Genomic DNA, 22369 nt, shown 5'->3' on the forward strand with positions numbered 1-22369 from the left:
TATCATTTGTCTACAGCCAGTCTTAATGTCATACATGCGTCTGCTGCTGTGCATTCTTGCTGAGTAGTAATCCATTGTGCACATATGTCCCTCTGCATCTATTCTAGTTGTGAGACACAAAAGTACTGTAGCAAATATACAGTTTGCAGTATCACAGTAGTTGAGCTCTGGTGTGCTGGTATGCACATTATAGGGTGTCTTTTCATCTTAATTCATCAAATTTAATTAATAGTTACATACTCATCTTCATATTTAATGTGCAGAAACATCAAGACCCAAAGTAAACATTGTTCCTGCTCTCCACTGTTTTGTTATTATTATATCGAGGGATTCCTCTGTTTTCCTAGTTTTCCAAGGTTACTATGTCCTCCTGTGTTCTGATGTATGGGGCTTGAACCCAAGACCCTGTGTGGTATACTGAGTGTGGGCTCTGACATGGAATCGTATCTCTAGCTCCTAAAAGGTTTGTTGCTTTGTTTTGTTTTTTTAAGATTACAAGTTTTGTTGTATTTGTCACAAACAAATATTAACTTATGTGTGTTTACGATTTGCCTTAAACCATTTTTATGCAGTCTCACAAGTTTGAGTTCATTCTGCTCCATTTCTGTGAACAATAAAAATAACCAAATGACAAAATAGTGGTGGGAGTATAAAATTCCATTTATCATCATGCTAGGAACAGAGTATTCCTGATATTGTGAAATGCTGAATTTAGGTGTATATTTATTGATAACATAACAGGAGGGGACAAGGACAGTCTATTGAGAAGAGGGCCTTTGATTCCTAGCCAGAATCTTCAACTGGAAAGCCATCAAGAATTGGAGGGACACAAGTGGCAGGGAACCTCAGTTCAAATTCCCATGAGACAGAACAGAGTGTGGTTTGGGGTTTGCACTGGAATTGAGGGCGACACAAAAGCTGCAGTGTTAGTTGACGGCCACTTCCCTCAGCACTGTGCATCATACCTCTCCCTTCCACATCTGCTCTTATGGACATGGTTAAGATAAATTTTCCATAATGCAAATAATATACCAAAGGGTTTAAATATGACTGTCGGTGCTATGAATTTAAAAGCATGAAATAAATCAGAAAGAGGAAAAAGAAATCCAACAGTATACAAAAGGTCCAGAAATTATAACTCTGGAGTAAAATCATTGTTTCACCCCGAAATACTGTTAAGACAAGGTTAACTATGTTCTGTGTCATAACATAACAAAACTTAAAATGTTGAAAATAATATAAAACAAAGCAGATGTAAGGCAAGGTATGAAAAGACTAATTGAACTCATGGAAAATAGAATAAAAGAAAAGGAAGTAAACCCGTTGCCCAAGTGAAATCGTTTCAGAAGCATCAAGAGAAACCACAAAATATTGGGGAATTGGGAAAACAAAGCTGGAAGAAGAAAAAACTACAGGAAAGCAACCAAAAGGAAGATAATAGATGCAGAACATACTTGAGTGGGAAAAGGCCTATCAATGGTTAGAACAGCCCTTACCTCAGTATGTTGTTTACAGACAGGAAATGGCTAGCTTTCCACACCTTTTCTGCAGGGGTCAGTGTCGGAAGGCATCACAATGATTTCCTTAGAAATACTTTGGGGGAAGAGCTCTCTACTTAAAGGTTTGAGTCCCATACCCACCAAACTTGGCAGGACCCCAGCAACACTTTCACAAAGTATGGTTCCCCTGCCGTTGGGGGGATCTTTCCTTCTGGGATTATGTAAGGGGCATTTGCCTACCTTGCTGGCAACAGAAAACTATCTCTAAATGGTGTCACAGAGAAAACAGTACAAAAAAGATAAAATTGAGATGTGAAATTTAGATTTAGACATGGTATTATGTTAAAACACTATTGAAATTGGAGTGGAGAAAGTTTGGCCTAGAACTACAATATAATCTATGAAATTTGATACTCATTGCTTTTGTTATTGATTTGGTGGCTTTGGAGGGTGGTTAAATTTAGAACCCTGATGGCTAGAAAAGTGTTTTGTAACTGATTAAACTTCCATCCTTGTGTGTGTGCGTGTGTGCATGTGTGTGCGCACATGAACTTGTGCTCACACGGGTATGCACCCATGACAGGGGAACCCTCAGGAAAGCCTCTGCTGTGTGTTTTTCAGGTGATATTTTGTTTTGTTTTTTTCTTTGAGAGACAGTTTCTCATTAGTGTAAAACTCATTAACTAAACTAGGCTCGCTACCAACAAGCCCAGGGTTCAACTTGCCATAATATCCCCCAAACAGAGATTTAACATGTCTGGCTTTTAAAACCCTGGTTTTGAGGTTTAAACTCCTATCTCAGTTCTTAGTTCTTGCTAGGTATTTGCTTTACTACCTGAGCTATTCCCACAACCTTGTGTGCATGTGTGATGTGTGTTATTGATGTGCACATATGATATATTTGTGATGTGTGTGTGTGTGTGTGTGAGAGAAAGAGAGAGAGAGAGAGAGAGAGAGAGAGAGAGAGAGAGAGAGAGAGAGAGAGATGACACGGGTGCATGGCTGATATGTGGATGTCAGAAAATAGCCTTCAGTGTTAACCCTTGCCTCCCACCTTGTTGGGAGAAGGCTCCCTTAGTTTTTGTTGCTGTACTGTGAACATCAAGATAGCTGGCCTGTAAATTTTCAGGAACTCGCCTACTTCACCTTCCATGACTGGGACTATACTAGGATTGCAGATAACATGCTACTACCCAGTTCACTTGATTTAATATGGGCTATGGGAATTGAAACCCAAGACTTCCTACTTTAACAAACCCTTCACCCATCAAACAGTCTCTTAAACCTTGATGTGTTAATAAGCTTGCACTGTTTTAAAAATCACAATTTCATTTTACAAAGTTACCACGTGTGGTGGTTTAAGTTTGAATTGTTTGAACTTGGCGCTTTGTTGGTAGAGCTATTTGGGAAGGATTAGGAGGTGCAGTCTCCTGGAGGAGGGCTTTCACTAGGGGCAGACTTTGAAGTCTCAAAAGCCTTTGCCATTCTCAGTTGACTCTCTACTTTGTGGTTGGACCCAGGCACAGACTCTCAGCTGCTGTCCCAGCACCATGCCTGCTTGCCTGTTTGCCTGTCATGATGGTCATGTATACTAGCCTCTGAGATCATGACGCCCAAAATGAAATGTCTTCTTTTACAATTGCCTTGATCATAGTGTTTCAACACAGCAATACAAAAATGACCAAAATGCCACATTTAGTTCTTGTGTGAACCAATCTTAAATTGAATATCTGTAAGTTGGGTACTGGTAATGTTTCTTTTATGCTTCACCCAACATTATCCTGATATCTTACAATTGTCTCTAGTTATAGAATTGAAGCATGTGACCCTGGATACTCACAGCAATCTTATTACATAGGAGTGCAAGCTCAGTTTGCAAGTGACTTTTTTTAGTTCATGCATTATAAAGTTGACTTGCTACTAATTTGGTCCACAGTTCAGTTAAAAATATTTTAAAGGTACAAAATTTGGTTTGGGCTAAAATTGAGAGACTAAGATTTTGTTTGAGGTTTACAATAGCTTTGTTGGGTGAAGACTTATATCAGTATATAAAATTTATACCCGAGGTCAGTATCTAGACAGGTCTGTTTTCAGAGCCTCTGATGAGCACTTTAGATTTTTTTCCTCATTTTATTCCTTTGCATTACAACCACATTTTAAAACCAAACATAATAAGAATAAATGCATGTTTTTCCAGTAACTTCATCTTTGAAACAAACACTATGTTGGCTACAATATGAAGTAGGTAAAAGTTGCTTTTTAATTCACCCAGGAGTCAACATCTAGAATTGGTCTGGGAATCTTATTTTATGATCTTTGCTTTAAAAAAAATGGTTGATGTGGTTTTTGTTTGCTCTGTTTCTTCAGATTCAGATAAGGACAGCTAAGAACCCAGGTACAAATCTGGGGCAAAAGAAAGGAAGATTAGAAAATTAGACTTTGCTAGGCTGGTTAGTGGGAGGGTCCTTTTGTGATGAAATGTTGCATAAATAATGCCGGTGGGGGTCTAAATTCACTGTTGCCATGGAGACCTTTGTGCCTGGTTGAACTCTATTCTTTTCTCTTTTAAGACAGTCACCACTAGGCTTGCACTATCTGATGCGTCTTGCTTTGCTTTCTCTTAACACTGTTTGCTAGTGGAAGCAGAAATTAAAGTGTGGAAATTCGACATCCCGACTTTTCCAGGACTGCTATTCCCTGTTTTCTTGGGCTTTGAGCCCTTTTGCTTGCTTTTAGCCTTCTTTCCAGGAGGGAGGAGCAGGTGGTTGGAAAGCCTGTAACAGCCGGCTCTGTGCCTGGGGAAGGAAGGCATTGCAACCCTTCTTCATCTTTAGGACTGGTGGACTTTCCTGCCTCGACTACTGTGTTCAAGTTTTTAAGGATCCTTTCTTTCCAAAAGTCCAGCAAAGGTAACAGAAACGAAATAAAAACTAACCGTTTGGCTTTCCAATGCTTTCATTACTATCCGTGTTTTTTTCATGATGTTTCTCAAGTTTTGTAACTGCGGACTGAGAGTTGTGTTTAGAATGTAAGGTAAGAGTGTATTCCTGACCTCACAACAGTGGGTTTATTCACTGTGTGAACACTGAACTTGGGAGAGCCAAGTAAGGAACTGAACGGAAAGTGATTGTGAGGTCTGTTGCTCCCGTTCTGTCTCTCTTATCCATCGTGTCCAGTGACTGCTTTTAGTAAAACTTGGTGTATCATAGATGCATGTTTTTGTTTCGAAAAGTTATGGTTGTTCATGTCAAAAAAGAGTGGTTTTATTTCTGGATCTTTAATTTTTTTCTTAAAGAAAATAAGCCAGAACAAAATATCCATAGAGAATAAAGACATAAAAATCAGCTGGTAGTGTAATTATGTGAAGTACATGACGAATCCAATACAGTGGGTAACTTGTTTCTTGTTGCTCACTTTCTTGTACTGGTTGTTCGGTTCTCAATGGAGAGTTTTACATTAGAGCCAGAATATGATAATTACATGTTTTGATTATTGCAAATAGTGCAGGTGTAAATTGGATGCACGTATCCCATAATTATGGAAGGCCATTATCATGCAAGTGTCTTCACCTTGCCTTGATTTGGATACTTCATTGAGGGCATCATTGCCCAAAACTGGCAATGGCTTCCTATTTTTCCACTGTCGTTAGGAAAGTGTTTGAGATACTTAACAGGCTGTTGAAACCAATTGAGAGCAGACAGGCAATGTGACAGTCATCACCATGGTGACAATCTGCCTATGGGAACCAGACGTAAGGTTGTCATATCTGTGTCATACATGTATATTGTAGAATTGTGAGTGATAGAACATGGAGAGGCAGGGAATGCTTATACTTTTATCTTTAAAACTGAAGTATTTCTGAGTGAGTGATCATCGTGACAGGAAATGATTTCAAATCAATGATACCAGTAATAGATGCATCCCTATTAAGTTCTGAGAATTAGTTATCTCTTCAAGAGGATCATAAATGTCTTCTTTAATGCAGGTGTGAAGGTGAATTACCATATTGGTGTAAACATGACTTCCTATTTTTAGTTTTGTGTGGCGAAGGTCTTTGTAAACACATTCATAAAGACATTAATAAAATTTTGATAGAAACATACTTTCACATCTTAAGATTTTAATGGCCCACCCTGGGATATTTTTATTTCAAAGATGTTCACAAAGTAAGCTCACATATACTCTGCAGGTGCACCTTTAGCTCAGTATCTCATTGAATTAAAAGTTAAAATTTATGCTAATCATATTACCTTTAAGAAGACTTTTTATTTTTAAGACATGGAAGTAAGCTTCATTGAGTGGGTTTAAAATCTTGCTCTAAAGACTGGGAATATGCCTCAGTGGTGGAATGATTGCCTAGCACTCACAAGCCCCTGGATTGAATTCTCAGCATGGACAACACAAACAAAAAGGAGTAGTAATTTTACAAGACTTTTTTATCTCTGGCAATATGCTCTCTATTGATCATTATTTAATAATATTATGAAATTGCCTATGAAGATTCACTGTAGGCCCATATGATAGACACATTTTTTAAGTCAATGTGATGCATTTGGGATGACTATAAGCCTTCAAACTGTATGACAAAATACATGTATAAGAGCAAACAGTTACTTTTATGTTAACCATTAGATAGTATGGTTGCCTGTTTCCCTAAGTCACATAGTTTAGGTATTTGATGTGAGAAAGTAATTTGAGTGGTATTTTTAAGTTTCTGTGTGAGGTGGATACAGCAAAAGATACAAAATGTAAACCGAGCTGAATGTGGTTCAACAGGAAAATTCACCGTGAAACTTTCCAAATGCCAAGTTGAAAAATGCTATCTGTGCAGTTTTATTTCTAAATGCTAGCCACACAATTAAGAATAAAAGGCAGTTCCACTTGTCTGAAAACATCACTTTCTTGAGAGTCATAGAACTGGTACAAGAGGCCTCACTCTATCAAGCTGGAGAGTCCTAGGTAGAAAGTCTGACAAACAATGCTTGGATCAGCTGAAGATTGAGATTGTTGTATTTTTCCAGTGAGTTAGTTATGTCTGCATTTCTTAGAGTTACGTCTGCAGTTATCTGAAAGGAGAGAATTTCAATTGAGAATATGACTCCCTAAGATCCAGCTATAAGTCATTTTCTGAATTAGTGATGGGGGGAGGGACCAGCCTACTGTGAGTGGTGCCTTCCTTGAGCTGGTATACCTGGGTTCTTTATAAAAACAAACTGAGCAAGCCAGGAGAAGCAAGACAGTAAGCAGCACCCCTAAGTGACCTCTCCATCAGTTCCTGTCTCCAGTTTCCTATCCTGTTTGAGTTCTTGTCCTGGCTTACTTCATTGATGTGAAAGTATAAACCAAGTAAACCTTTTTTCCTCCCTACCTTGCTTTTTGGTCATGGTATTTCATCCCAGGAATAGAAAACCTAACTAAGATATTCACTGTTTTCTTCATTAGAATATATACTTTATGAGGGGAGGGATGTTTGTCTCCCCCCTTCAACATCTGCCTCTTTGCCAAGCATATTTGGTTAATGATTAATGAATGTATATGTATACTACCCTAAACACAGTGTTCTATTGCCTTTCCTAGATGTTTAAAAATAGAGGAAGTAGTGAATATTCAGGGCTATCGCTTGCAACATAATATTTTATCTTACAAGAGAGAAAGTGGCCGTGCTGACACTGCCGCACCCTCAAAGAATGCATCATGACCAAAATGGGGATCCAGCTTTAGCACTGTGTAAAGTCAGGTAGACGTTTAGTGAGAACACATGATTTCTTTTCAAGGTATTTTTTTATTTTTAACAATGTGCACATGTGTATGTATATGTGTGAATAACCACTCTGAGTGCAGGTGCCCTCAGAGGGCAGAACAGGACACTGGATCTCCTGAAGCTGGAATTGTAGACAGTTGTGAGCTGCACAGTGTGGGTGCAGCAAACAGAGTTGGACTGGGTTCTCTGCAAGAGCAGTAAGTTCTTCTAACTACTGAGCCATCTCTCTAGACTATGTTTGATGCATCTGATTCTCAACATGTGATTTTAAAATAAACTGCCAACTCAAGGATGTTGATAAGCATGGCATTGCGAATGATTACACAGCTTCCTTCTCCCAGCTTGTATTAATTTATGCAGAGATCTGATAATTATTTTTGTCAGGAATAAAAATGTAGAATTGGTGTATGACTTCTGATTGCCTATGTTGGTTTGATTTGCTTTTTATCTTAATTGCTTTTCTATTGCTGTGCTAAGATACCATGACCAAGGAAGCTTATAGAAAGTAGAGTTTAACAACGACTTATATTTTCAGAGAATTAGAGTCCATATCCATTGTGGTGGGTAGTATGTCAGTAGGAAGGTGGTGTAGAGCTGGAGTACTAACTTCAGAGGAAACGAGGGGGGGGAGTGAGGAAGAGAGAGAGAAAGAGAGGGGGGGAAAGAGAGAGCTCATTGAGAATGTACACAGGGTTTTGAAACCCCAAAGTTCACTCCTAATAACACACCTCTTCCAACATGGCCACACCTTCTAATCCTTCCAAATAGTTCAACCAACTGGAGAACAAGTATTCAGATATGAGTCTGTGAAGGTCGTTATCATTCAAACCACCGAACTTGTTTTGCTTTTATAAAACGCTAATTTGGGCTACAGAGACGTATCTCCCTGGCTAAGAGCACTTGTTGCTCTTGCCGAAGACTCGGGTTCAGCTCCCAGCACACACATGGTGGTTCACTCCCATACATAACTCCAGTTCCATGGGATCTGATATCCTCTTCTGATCTCTATGGGTATCAAAAGTACAACTGAGGCACACATGCAAACAAAACACTCAAACTTTACAAAATTTAAAAAGTCTTAAAAACAAGAGCTTTTTAAGAAGTGTTTGTCACCTGTCTGTTTGGTTGAGTATAAAGTAAATAGATATTTAACAGACTTTTGCCTACTGAGTGACACCCACCCTTTTAGGCACAGGCGGTAACCCTGGAGTGCATGTTCCTGTAAGAAGGGATTCTCTGGATTGGATTACTTATTGCAGAGCTCCCTCATTAGTCACACATTCCCTCATTGTGAATTGCATCTGCTTTACTTCATTTCAAGATCCTATGCTCTTCTGAACCAATTTCTGGTAATTTTCATCAGCATTTGTAGAATTTCTTTAAGAGATATATTCAGTGTCAAGCTGTTAAATGTAATTAAATTTAGTTGCTGAGGTTGAAGATTGAATGTGTACACATTACTACAAGTACATGCCATAAAAATTAGAAAAGCTTAACTATAGAGTTGGAGATGGTAAGGAATTAAAGAAGGAGACATTGAATGTACTAGGGACAGTGACCCTGGAATCCTTTGACCATTTAGCTCAGGGCTCTGAAATTCTTCTCCGTTGTTAGTTGTTGGCACTGGCAACATTCCACAGCTGTGTGGACCTCAAATTTGTTTTCAGATTCAGGTGTATTGTGAGATATATTTGGACAACAGAGAGCACATGTGTTGGCTGAGGACCATTCATTTCCAGTCAGGATTGGTAAACGCCAATTTTAATGCAGTAGTGTTACACTGTTTGCCTAGAACAACATAGATAATTATAGTTTTTTGAGTACCTATTGTATAGGAGTCTCAAATTAGATGAACATTCCCCATGAAGAAGGCAGCTGAGTTTAGTGATGCTCACAACCCATGTTGTTTCACTATGCTTGATGCTTACTGCTCTTTCTGGAAACTAGTTAACAAAGCAGAACACTGAGAAATGTTCTCTGCCCCTCTCTGGTTTATTATGTTTTTTTTTCTTGTGTTTTTGCTTCATTGACTTGTTTGCCTCCGCACTGGGGTAATATATTTTGACAATGGATTACAACCAGCTCTGGCATTAACTCTACTTCATTTTTCTTCTCCTTGGTTATGTCCCATGTGGACTTTGAAACTGCATAGTCTAGTCATTTAATTCCTCTCTGCCTTCGTTTCCATAACTGCAGAATTAAGATCTTCCAATCTGTGATCCCTTATAAATGAATAGGATTTTGTTGTCTGTCCTGTGGGGCTCTCCATTACAAGTCTGGAAAATATATTTTAACTATGGAGGAGCAAGCCAGAGTGGCTCAGGTGAGCTGTCACCTGAGTTTCTGGCCCAGCACCTCCATGTCTGTGGTCTGGCAGTCACTGGCCTTTGTTAATTTTCCTCCTAGATGAAAGTCTCTTGAGCAAGAATATCTATCACAAACTCGTTGAGTTTTATAAGAGAAAAATATGTCACTCTACCAAAACATACATGTCATAAAAATAGCCTAGGTTTTTGGGTATGAAAGCAATGCACTTAAATATATACTTGAACCTTTATACGCATGCTCTATAGAATCATTGTGTATACCTTGATTTAAAAACAGCTGCTTCTCCTAGACTGGATTGGCAGGTTCAGCATGAAACAGGGGTGATAGATAGCACTCCATTTTCCAGCCAGAGGTATGGGAAGTAGGCCAGGAAAGAAGTTTAAATAGTAATTCTTCTAAGGCTTTCTGCCTTAATCACCATCTCAGTTGAGGGCCTCTAAAGAAGATTATCATACAGTTGTGAATAATTGTTTGTTTCTTGCAAATGAGCATATAACTGCCTCTTTTTCTTCAGAAAGAGGGGCACTCAGACAACGTTGACAGCACAGTGTACTCCATAAAGATATTAGAAATCTACCCATTTTATGCAAATGGTGTGTATTGGGCATATGTTTATATATCACAGTGATGTCATGTTTATGAATAAACTATTGGTATGAAAGTGAGTGTCAGGAACCTATGAACTGTTCATTTACTACTCAAATTTGTATTCAAAGAATTGTACTGATGACTTCAAAGTAAACACAAGCATATCATAATATATTCATTTTTGATATAGCACATTTTGCTAAGAACACACAATGCTAAGAGCTAGCATATAACAACAACAATTTAAAAATGGGGGAATATATTTCCTGCCTGTCTGTAGGCATAAAGTTGTCAACTGCAGGGTATATACTGTAGAGATGTCTGTTTCAACAGAAGGTTCTAAAAATAGTTTAGTTGAATTGTGATTTCATTTGATACAGCTACTTGGCAAAGTTACGAAAGTTCATTTTAAAATATGCTAATCCAGTGGAAGTCCTATTCAGAAAGTAAGAGAAGTCTTGGTACTAGGCACTTGATACTTGTTATGATACGTCTGGAGTAGTATGTGAATTGTTGTGAGTTACAAAGTGGGGTAAATGGAGTCAGCAAACATGAAAGGAAACAGATATGGCCAATAGGAAGTTTCCCATTTCAGTCACAGAAGATGTGAGATTTTTCACCCCACAAGTAGTGCATGCTATCAGTAGAAAAGTCAGCATCATGTTAGGTCTGAAAGTGGACTGGAATCCAAGCACAGTCAGAATCAGATTTTCCTAAGTTTTTTTTTTTTTGGTTTTTCAAGACAGGGTTTCTCTGTATTCTTTTTAAGGCTGTCCTGGAACTCACTCTGTAGACCATGCTGGCCTCGAACTCAGCACTCTGCCTCCTGAGTGCTGGGATTAAAGGTGTGTACCACCAAAATCCTAAGATTTTGATTTTGATGATAAAAGCTGACATTTGGTGAATTTGAGGTGCTGTTCTTGGTAACCCTCCATGGAAATCAAACTCCATGGTCTACTACATACCACCCACATAAAACAAGCATGAGACTCTTTAGGAATGATGCCTAGATTGACTAGAGTCATGGGAAGTTTGTGTAGCATCTGAAACTTCCAGTCTTGAGAGGTAGTAAATAAATTGCTCATTTTGACTGCATAAGGAACTAAATGCAGTCCCCAGAACTGTGTAAAAGCCAAGTGCTGTGCTACTGAGTTTGAGTTCTAAATCTGGGAAGCTGCCTGGAGACAGATCCCTGGGACTCTCTCGCCTCCATCCGACCTATCAGACTCTGTGAGTAACTTTGACTAAGAATTAAGGTAGGCAGTTTCTAAGGAATGACACTTAAGACTCCTTTTCATCTGTACACTCACACTTAGCTACTATATGCACACACACAGACACACACACATGTGCACCTACACACACACACACACACACACAACTTTACGTATGAAATAATGTTTACAGCACTCAATTTTATGAACACTGAGGTTTCTGGAGGTGAGGGCTGAACTGCAAGAGTGAACATGCTCTCCAAAGAATGGAGGATGCCTAATGATTAAGGTGCAGAAATGATAAGAAAATTAGAATACTCACAAAAATGCTGACCTATCCTGTACATAAAACTGCTTAAAAATACATTTAATTAAACATATTTGTAGATTCTTGTCCATATTCTAGTCCTGTTTCTTCGTCTATAAAACATAAGTAACAATTAAAATAATGGTTATTTTTTCTTTTGCATCACTTAGGGAAGAAAAGTGGGACATGACTTCTATGGCAGAATGCATTGCCTGAGTTTATTAAAACAGGTCCTCCATGCTGAGTGAGATAGGATCGGAGTAAATCATTTGATTTGACTAAATCTAGTTCTGTAGTGTTTATTAGGCACACATATCTTGTTGACTATTTAATTTCCTCCTAGACTATTGCTTTCCCTTTTGATTAACAAGGGAAAATTGTTTGGGCAAAAATTGTCCTAATAAGTATGAAACAGCTGCCAGAATCTGGAGCAGCCCAAAGCCCAATGCTACAGCCCAGGGGGGTTAATGCTAGCCGGCCCTGCCCCCATTGCCAGGTAAAGCTGCATTTGATGGGGATTTTAGTACCTGGTTTCAGGGGACAGGAAGATAATTTGGCTGTTCCTAAGAAGGCATAAACAAAATATTGGCTGAGTGTAGACAGATGCTAAGGTTATACTTTGTACATGAATTCATGTGCTTGAATTCACTTTAATGGAGTCTAGCTTATGGTGTAGAATCCTGCCACCCATTATAACTAAGTTGTTATGAGCTGCTCATTTGCTAGAAGCTGCTGTATCATGTGCAAACCCAACTGCCTTGATGGGTCTCATGGTACTTACTTTGGATTAAATGCGGAGTCTTTTATTTTTTCCCCTATGGTCTCACATAATGATATTAGCTTGTCTGCAGTGTGACAAATTCAGTGTACCAGGAACATCTGGTAAGCTGTTCTTGATAAGTGAAAATAGCCTGCAAGCTCAGTGATGCACACCCAGTAAGACATTTCACAAACTGAGGGCTGCGGAGGCATGGTGACTATGGAGGGCAGGAGTCATCCTCACAGTTCATGTAGCTGCAATGTAAGCGATTCACACTGTGGCACATTCATCAACACAGCATTTCTACAAGCTCCTGTGTGATTATCAAGAGGCAAATATGAGCATACTCCTTGTCAAACTATGCTTTATTTATCACTGGTAGAGGAATTTCAAAACGGGGGAAAATAATAAAGGGAAAAGAAAGTAAAACTTCACAGGTTGAAGAGAGATTTAAACTCAGTCTTTTGATGTTGATCTGAAAACAGATCACACCGGTAGGTTCAAACCACAAACCTACTGTAGTGAAGAGACTTTTAAAATTCAACACATAGTGCTGTAAGAAACAATACATCTGATTCTACTGTCTCATTTGGATTTAAACATGTTAATATAAGAATGTTCATGTTTTGACTGCTATACCTAAGCTGAGGAAGATATATTTCAAAGATGAAAGGCAAGAGTTGACAAGTATATGCATATTAAATAGTTTATCAAGAAATGGGGAAGAACTCTGAGTTGTCTCTGTTGGTTTTACTGCAATTCTACCGACTAACTGAATGATCTTAAATTGTTTATTTAACCCCCTGATTGTCAGTTTACTCCTCCTTACACTAGTGGAATACTTTTCATATTCCAGATCCTTCACTGGGTCACAGTGAAGAAGAAATGCAGTAGGACCATAGGTGTTATTATGTAAATAGCAATGCTCTTACAACTATTACATAAGGTACAATTATAGGTATGACTCCTTTTATCTGATACTGCCCTAATGATGACCTGAGACCCTTCAGTCAATATCAGGAGTTACAGTACCAATGAAAATGCATATAGAAATGTGTGCTTAATGTAAATGGCAATAATTTATGTTCAAGTGCTAAGTTGGAAATGCACTCTGAGCTGAGGATATACAACAGTATCTAGACTTTGTTGTTGACTTAGAGTCACTGCCCATATTCATTCAAAATGTTTTATTTCAGGAAAAATAACACAAGAAAACAAACAAAATCACAATGGGGCAATGCAGAAAAGAGGTTCCTAACTTTGTATATCCCAGATGAATAAAGTATTGTCAGCAACAGCAATGAAACAGAAGCAAATGAGGCTTTTTCTTTGGATAAAACGAGTAACAGTTTTATATTCTAAAACCCTGGAGTATTTTACTATGAACTTGACTATATAAAGTTTCAAAGTCAGAAATGATATGAAGGCACAGGCAAACAGAGGACTTCATAGTTTAACTTTGGACACAGGCCACATTTACACTACCAGTCCTGAAATTTCCCCAAATAGTCATTTTCATTAAGTACTGTATTGTCAATGCAGCAGAGCTAAAAATTTACTAAGGGGTTTTTACTAGGTATATGAGAAAGTGTTAACATTTTTGTCAAGCAACTCATTTGGCTGACACTCTGGCCCATACTGAAATGCAATTACATTGAGCAATTGGTTGTACTTCCTATAATATGATGGCTTCCCTACACTCTTACATGTGGTCACTGGTAAGTCCTTATTGTCCTGAAATGATAACTCCTGCACCTGACATGGGCTCTGAGTTCTTCCTTCTCTGCTGTCTTCTTTCCTGATAAGTTGTCTATAAGTTTCATTCACATTTCCTTCTTGCTACTTCAACAGGCTACTTTGTACTAAGGTAAATTTTGAATAGAGTTCAACTCTCTTGCTAGAATTAATCCCATTAGCATGATTTATGCCTGACTTAATTCTACATCCATATCCTCCCTGCCTATATCACTCAGTACATGCAGAAAGTACATATCATTTTTCCTATTGTTAATTTATTATTTTAACTTTTGTTTATTTGTTCATAACATGAGTCAATGGAAGAGCTTTGCGTGGAAAAGATACAGTTTTGCCTTTGAGTAAAATGCAATTATGTAAGAATGATCGGGAACTCGCCATTTGTTGCCAGAAAATGGGAATGAAAGATTCTGCACATGTGTTTGTTATGATGCAAAGGTGGCCTTTCCTTACATTTCATTAATATGAGTTTAGGCAAGAAAGGGAAATTCACCATCACATTTATACAAATGTTGCTTTTCAATGACTCAGTGAGAGATAACTCATTAGGAACTGTGAAGTCACCAAAAAGAGGGGCTAATTACTCCTCATACAATACTAAGTCATTCCCACCTCTCAAACAGCTACCAGGAAACTTAAGAGAATTTTATGCCACAAAAAGAATAAATTATGGGAAAATGGAGAGTTCTGACCCAGAAATGAATTAAGGTAATAGTGTATGGGAAAAGCATCTCAATCTTAAAATAGTTAGTTTTCCTCTATATGTACTTTACTTTGGGGAAGGGCAATCAGTGGGTGGAAGGCAAAAATGTCCCAGTGGTTTTCTCATGGCCAGAGAAGTTTGTCTTCTCTCTGAAAATTGTTACAAACGTTCCTGGCTTACAAAGCATCTATTCCCTTAATGTCAATTGAGTATATCCTTCCTATATAAGGTGAAAGAGGTAAGTATGGTTTCTACTGCCGGGCATAGACAGTTGAAGAAAGAAGACAAGTGTATAGTTAAGTAAATTCAAGAAAGTACCATTGGTCTTGTGAATGTCCGGGCCAGTTTTTCCCAGGCTGAGATGAGAAATAAACCTACAGAGAGCAGGTGGCAGTGGCATGATGCAGACTTGAGATTTGTTGCCACAAAATCAAAAGGCAGATGCATTCTTCTAGACTTAAGGATCAGGAGTTACAGGGAAGAAGAAATGGGTTTATGGAGCAGGGAGGGAAGCTGAGTGCATGCAAAGTCCTTTTGAAAATGGGTATTGATTTACACCGAATCTAGTCTTTCCCTTTTTGTCCTTTAAACAACAGAAGACTACTGTCCCAACTACTGCAAGAATGTTGAGGTATTACCCTTCTGTCTTGTCATTGCCTTTTTAGGGTGTTCCCAAATTTGACAGTTACCCTCTTAAAAGTTTAGGATTGTGTTAGAAGGCATTAGTTCCATCTCAGTATGAACTTAAACATCACAATGGGTATTCTTCCTATCATTTTATTTCCAGATGTGTGTGGGAGCGAGAAAGTAGAGAGAGCAGTATGAAAAGAGGGGTTTTACTTGTTCTTCATTAAAGAAATTTGTATTTCAGTTATGGCTGCATGATTCCTGCTTCTGCAGTCTGCATGAAAACAGTGTATGCGATTAGCACTAGTGTTCTGAAGCAGTGGAATTCTGAACATTGAGATTGGGTTAGACCTTTAGTTCAAGGTCTGGCTACATTTGTGGAAACCATTTAACATCTTTATTTCTGAGATGTCTCAAACAATTAAATGTCTACTTTGTTGGGATAATATTTGTTGGAATGAGTAAGTAATGTCATGGGAAGCACTTAGGCAAGAAGGCTGTAATTTACTATTTATCAACCTGTTGCCTCAGTCATATTTATTGAGGGCATTATATACCAAGTAAGAAGAAATACTTGAGTAAATTATGGTTTCTAAGATCATGTATATAGTTAAAGAGAAAAAAATAGTTAGGTGAGTTCAATATCCTCCAAAACTACTTATATGCATTGTCTTTGGGATGGCTATGGAGCCAGAAATAATATAACTGTTGCATGCCAATAAATATTTCAAACATTGACTGTCACTAATATGTGCTATTTCCATAAACATAATAGATACTTCTAGCAGATGTGAACATCAAACTTGTTACCTGAAAAAAATACCAAAATACAAACTCCAGAGCCCTTCTGTATACATATTTATACTCTATAGTCTAAGAGATTTACAAGGCTTTATAATTTTTCTAGAAATTACTTGGTATAGCTAACAGTCATCAATATAATTGTATTCCTAAACTAAGACCAATGGAATTAACATCACCTTGAACTATGCAGAAACTAGTCTCTCAGCTGAGTTAAGAGAATCAACTCACATACTTTAAATACCTGAAAAGGCCTTTGCCAAGCTAAAATAGCAGACCATGCAGATTAGAGCCCGTTGAATTAAAGAGTTGGTCAGAAAAGATGTTTTGTTATGTTTCATTGTGACTACTCTTGAAAGGTGCCTTCGAGTCTGCTTTAGAGTGCTCAATCCTGTCATCTGCTGTCTTGCTAGGTGACCCAGAATGACACCATGGTTGTTTAAAACATTTTTCTGTCAGCTTTGTAAACTTTTGTAGACAGCTCTTCGCCATAGTTTTTGACTCTCCAATGAGGTCTACAGAGCTGAACAGCTGACATTGATTTGTTCCATTCCATCTTGACATCATGGCTTGTTTTCCCCACATTTGTTGGACACTTGACTGTAAGATTCCTATTATTACCCTGTCATTTCACCATTCTCTCTTTAGATGTGCCTTGCAATATATCTCAGTTGGACAGAATTAACATTTTCAGAAGGTGGTGGCTATGAAGTCAAGTCATTCATGTGAAATGGCAAGTTGGTGTTATATAAGAAAGTAGGTCATTCAGAAATATTTATACTGCATGCCCTTGATTCATAAAAACAAGAGACATTAGACTTCAAGATACTACCTCAGCAATGAGTTGTTGAGATAGAGAAGCCATCCTGTACTGTACTGCGACCCCCTCCCTGGTAAATCAGCATCCAAAGATAAAATATTGATAGTAATCCTGACCAAAATTGACATGAGCCTTGATTTTGCTCCAGTGTTGAATGTGTGCTGCTGTTAGAGGCCCTGAAAGCATTGTCTTAGAACCTGAAGACAGAGACAGCAGTGATCTTTAATCCTCTCATTGTATAAGGAACTGACTTGATTGTGTTAACAGCAATGTTAGTAAGGACCAGGTCTCATCTGGAGACAGAATGGCCACTACACTGAGAAAATAGAGGAATATGGAATCTGGTGGAGGGAGAATTCTGAAAAAAATGGACAATCCTGTGAGATCCACTAAAAGCTGTGGTTGTGGTGGAATTGACTGTTCTTAGATGGGAGTAAGAAAGAGTCCAGACTAGTACAAGGGTTCATTAGGATTGTAAGTCATTAGATGTCAAATCTGCCATCAAAAGAAGCCAGCATCAAATGAAAAAAGGCTAGGGAGAAGCAGAATATTGGTCCCCAAGAAGTTTGAATTGTTAAAATTCCTCCCATTAAGAGGACATGCCTAAAAATTGACTGCTATCTTTATTTCTCACCCACTGATTTGCTCAAAATAAAATAAAGTATGAAACCAAATTCCAGAAATAGAGGCCATAGGAAGAAAGTTGACCAAATCGGAAAGTATCAGACATCTAGAAATTAAAAAAAAATCTTCCAAAATAGGAACATTGCAAGCACCTTGGTGTATAACATGTTCGTGCTTTGAATGGGAGTGTAGGGACCAAGCTGTGCAAACCCACATATTCAAACTCAGGGAGTTTCACAGTTGGTGCAAAGTCTTGGAATGTAATAGGTTCACCATTCCTCTTAGGTATCCTTCTTTGCTCTGAAATTCTCAATTTTCTTTCAGAAATTAACCAAAACTCTTAAAGGTGAGCTGAACCTGTATTAACCTCTCTTCTCTGGCCCAAATGGCAAGGAAACAGTTTTAAGAGCCTGTAATGTATAAAATGCAGATGTGATAAAGAATTGTGTTTCACTAAGGTTGCAAAGCATCAATTGTTTGAATGTCCTTAATTAGTTCTATGAGGAAAACAACAGTGTGTTATAACTCAAGAGGCCAAAGTGAAAAGTATCTTTGGACTTCCTGATAGGAAGTATTGATGTGGTAGATGGACAAAGTGTCAGATTACTCATTCCACTCAAGAAAATGGAATTGTAAAGAATGAAGAAAGGTTAAATTCTAAGTCATAGACACAGAATTCATTTCCAAAGGGTGTGTAGAAATAGAGGTTTGGGTGGGTTTTAGGAAGAGGGCAACTAATATTTCCAGCTATCTTTCATGGGGTGCCACATGGTACTCAGTTATCCTGAGAAAACACAGCCAGGGAACCCCACTCAGGCTGTATTCACCATTTGTATAATAAGTACTCAAATGGGAACCACGGGATGTAGTATTAGAATATTTTCAAAGATGCTCGGTCATGAAAGAGTCTGTCACATATGGAAAAACATTATAAAATCAAGAAAAAGAAAAAAACACTAAAATAATGGAAAGGAGAAATAACATATATAAATTTAAATTAAATTAAATACCAGATGATAAGTAAGGAAAGTGTTCATGGCATGGTATTTATCTCTTAAGTTATCAGCCCAGGAACAGCAACAAACTAAAAGTAAAGGAAGGAATGCTTACACATGGGGAAATGGAACGTAACATAGTCAAGAAGTAAAGAAGGATGCCTGAATGAAGCAGCCTGGGGACAGGCATAGCTTTTATTATGTGAATAGCAAAGAAACAATGATAAGGAAACTAGTTAGAAGAAAGTTTTAAAATGAGAAATGAAAACATTAAATATTCTGTAGAACTGTGTTACTGAACTTTATACTTCTCAAAACATCATGCTGAATGGCCACCAGCATTTCTAAAAACAGCAATTATATTAAGACAAACCACCCGCAAAGCTTGTAGCATGAGGAATGGAGAGAATATGAGCAAGGGATTAAAATAGGATTTTCCTTAAGTAAATAAGTACCTCTGAAAGTTTACCTTCTCAACAGTAACACTGACCAACTCAGATAACAAACTCCACTTGACACCTTGAGAGGAAATAATTTCCCTACTTTCATACCCAGCCCTAGTATTAGCTAGGTGTGTATGTGCTAAAATAGAGAGCTGTTCAAAGTCTTAAAAGAACGATTCTCATTCTGTCTATCTTGAAAGATATTTTTTAATCAAGAGAGGATATCAGGTGGAATTAAGAAAAAAAATCTACAAAAGAAAGTAAATGCTAGAGTGCAGAAACCTGGCAGTCCACAGATGCACAAATATGGAGGTTTGAATAAGCAGAAACTCTGGAAAAGATTTCTTCCATACCTTGCATTGATGGCATTTTTCACATCGCTTGATGGGATATTCCCAAAGAATTTATATCATGAGAACTTGATTTAACTGAACTAGGAGAATGCTATGTTGAATTTATAATAATTACACAAATAACTAAGCAAAGGAACAGCAACAACAAAGGCATCCAACAGTGCTAACCAAGTTAAAAAAAAAAGGAGGCATTAATGGATACACTGGTTTGCTATTTGTTCACAATTGTTTCTGATCATGAAATGTATTTTGTGGGAATTACCTTGCATTAAACAACCTGCATTTTGCACTCAAGAAGCTATGATTTGTGTTCTTAAACAATTCATTCATAAACAAACACGTCCTAAGCCAACTACCGGCTAGCATTTTCTCAGAGGTAAAATTACAGATTAGGAACTGGCCCCTTCTGCATGATTCTTTCCACCATGCAGGGACAGACACTGAATAAATAGTGATTATAAATGAAGTTTACTAACGAATTCTATTGTTGGGTCTTTGAATCATGTGATCTCATCATACATACCTTATTTTCATTTTACTCACCTATTTTAACTGATCAAATGTGTATATTCAGTTGTCCAATATATTTTGAAAGCCATATATATCATGAAGTGGCTCAAGTTAAATACTACTTCTATCACCTTACATGCTTAGCACTTTTGTAACAAGAACCTTCAAGTCTTATCTCATCAATTATCAAGAATCTAATATATTGTTGTCAGTTGTCACCACCCACAGTGCTCATTAGACTTCTTGCTTGAACCTGCCTTTCCTACATAATTGAAAATTTCTGTCCATTGACCAGATCCACTAATCCACTAAATGTCACACACACAGTTCTGAGTAACTAGCATTTTCCTTCTGTAAATTAAACTTTAGATTCCCCATAAAAATGGAATGTGTTTGCTGTGTTTTATTTTATTTTATTTGACACTTTCTCAAGGAGCTTTTTACATTTTTACTAGTGACATAATTTCCTACTTTTTAACGGATGGATAGGGGATATGTGTGTGTGTGTACATGTGTGTTTGTCTGCATATACATATACATACATACATATACACACACATATATATGTGCTTTTACATTCTCATGTAACTAGACACAGCAGGAAGAACATGCTCTTTTTAGTGTTATGGTAGAGAATCCTGATGTCTTCAGTAGTGTGATTGTGATTATATGCATCATCCTTGGTTCTTTCTACTACTAGTTATCCTCAGGCCTGTTCCCATGCTGTCAGAACACATAATTATCTTTCTCTGCACGTCTAATGAGTCCTTTTGGACCCTCTACATAGGATTCTTTTCCTCTTCATGGTAGAAAGAAGTCAATGAAAACAGCTCAGCATGTTAAGTACACATGGAAAGTTTTCAGACATACTTGCAAACAACCTCCCTATTCCACTTAGTGCTAAGCCTTGATGCAGGAGGTTAAAATCTCATGTCATTGGTTTCCTGCAAGCAAACTACATTATAGCATAAACATAATTTCTATTTTGGAGTCCAATCTGTCTTCTCTGTGCTGACCTAAAATCTGGTCTGCTGTTTATCTTCCCATCCTAGTAAACGCATCACAAGTTTATTTTATTCATGACTCTTTCTCAATTTTCACCATTCTCAAGTCAGTTTGTTCCTTCCCAGCTGATGGTCCATCACAATAATACATAAAACATTTACTGCAGGAATTAGATGAAGTATGAGTTTTCTCATTTCAGTTTTTATACTGACTAGCTAAGCTCCCTCAGGAGACTTTATATGCTCTTAGACACTTAAAAACATTTAATAAACCCCATTTAATTAAAGGAAATAAATTATTAATTCAAGCTCCTCAGGACAAAGTTATAAAACTATATGATAATTTTCTCAATAATCCAAATGTATAGTATGAGTCAGTGATGCGCTGTTCTAAAAGTAAGACTATTTATGTCTGCTCATGTACATTTCAATAAACTTGGAGTCATAGATCTGATGTTTTTTAACAAATGTTTGTTCCCTATGAATCAGTGCAATGCCTATATATTGAAGGAACAGAGAAAACGTATGTTTAGTGTTTCTTTATATTTCTTAAAGTGTCCTTCACTGCAGGTATTTCTATAACCCTTGCACAAGATTCTCATTTGATCCTGGTGTCTCTAGCCAGTTTCCATATTGCATATTTTGTAGCCTAATTTGTATTACTTCTTCTTCCCTGGAACTGTGCAGGTGAAGGTCTTAGTAGACAGTTATTCTAGAGTCCCCCTGCCTCACTTTTTTTGTCTAGTCTGCTCTCCAAGTCTATGCATTTCCTCTGTCTTATCTCAGGACAACCTCATCTTCATTGAACCAATTCAGTGTCATGTAGCTGCAGACGTCTAGTGTTGTCTGTTTGACTGTGTAGTTTTCTTCTTCCAGTCGATCTCATACATAGTCTCCAGATTGGACTAGTGTCATCTCTCTTCTTGATTGCTCGGGCAGCTCACATTCTTTGAAAAGAACTTGAGAGCTTATTCAGGCCTTAGAGGCCTGTTCTCCCTCAAAACACCATGCTAATTCGGCATGTCATCTTTCCACCCCTACCAACCTTGCAGTATCCCCTATGGCTGCAGGGTCACCTCCATTCTGAGAAGATAATGGCTGTTCTAGATGCAGATGCATTTTTGATGAAATTGAGGGTCCATGCCAAGGGAAAATGAACCTTCCACTGAATGGTCCATTACTTTTCCCATCACTTACAGATCTTCACAGCTCAGCTGTTAATCTATATATAAGGGTATGCAAAGATTGGGTGGTTATAGCCCAAGTGTTTCTACATC

At 37.8% G+C, this 22369-nt stretch overlaps 1 protein-coding gene across 5 annotated transcripts in view; it reads left to right on the forward strand.

Annotated features, from left to right (window-relative positions):
• The window catches only part of Ctnnd2 (catenin delta 2), an 814201-nt gene that overhangs the window by 280346 nt on the left and 511486 nt on the right, over positions 1 to 22369 (forward strand). Inside the window, exon 1 of one of the 5 annotated variants that reach the window (XM_040757686.1) lies at positions 4106 to 4408. The exons of the other annotated variants lie outside the window; for them this stretch is intronic. The gene's annotated coding sequence lies outside the window, so the exon portion shown is untranslated. Of the gene's footprint in view, positions 1 to 4105; positions 4409 to 22369 lie in introns of those variants that run through there. 5 annotated transcript variants of the gene reach the window in all.

The sequence above is a fragment of the Mesocricetus auratus genome, unplaced genomic scaffold (genome assembly GCF_017639785.1).
Source record: "Mesocricetus auratus isolate SY011 unplaced genomic scaffold, BCM_Maur_2.0 Super-Scaffold_100015, whole genome shotgun sequence".
Classification (NCBI taxonomy): Eukaryota; Metazoa; Chordata; class Mammalia; order Rodentia; family Cricetidae; genus Mesocricetus; species Mesocricetus auratus.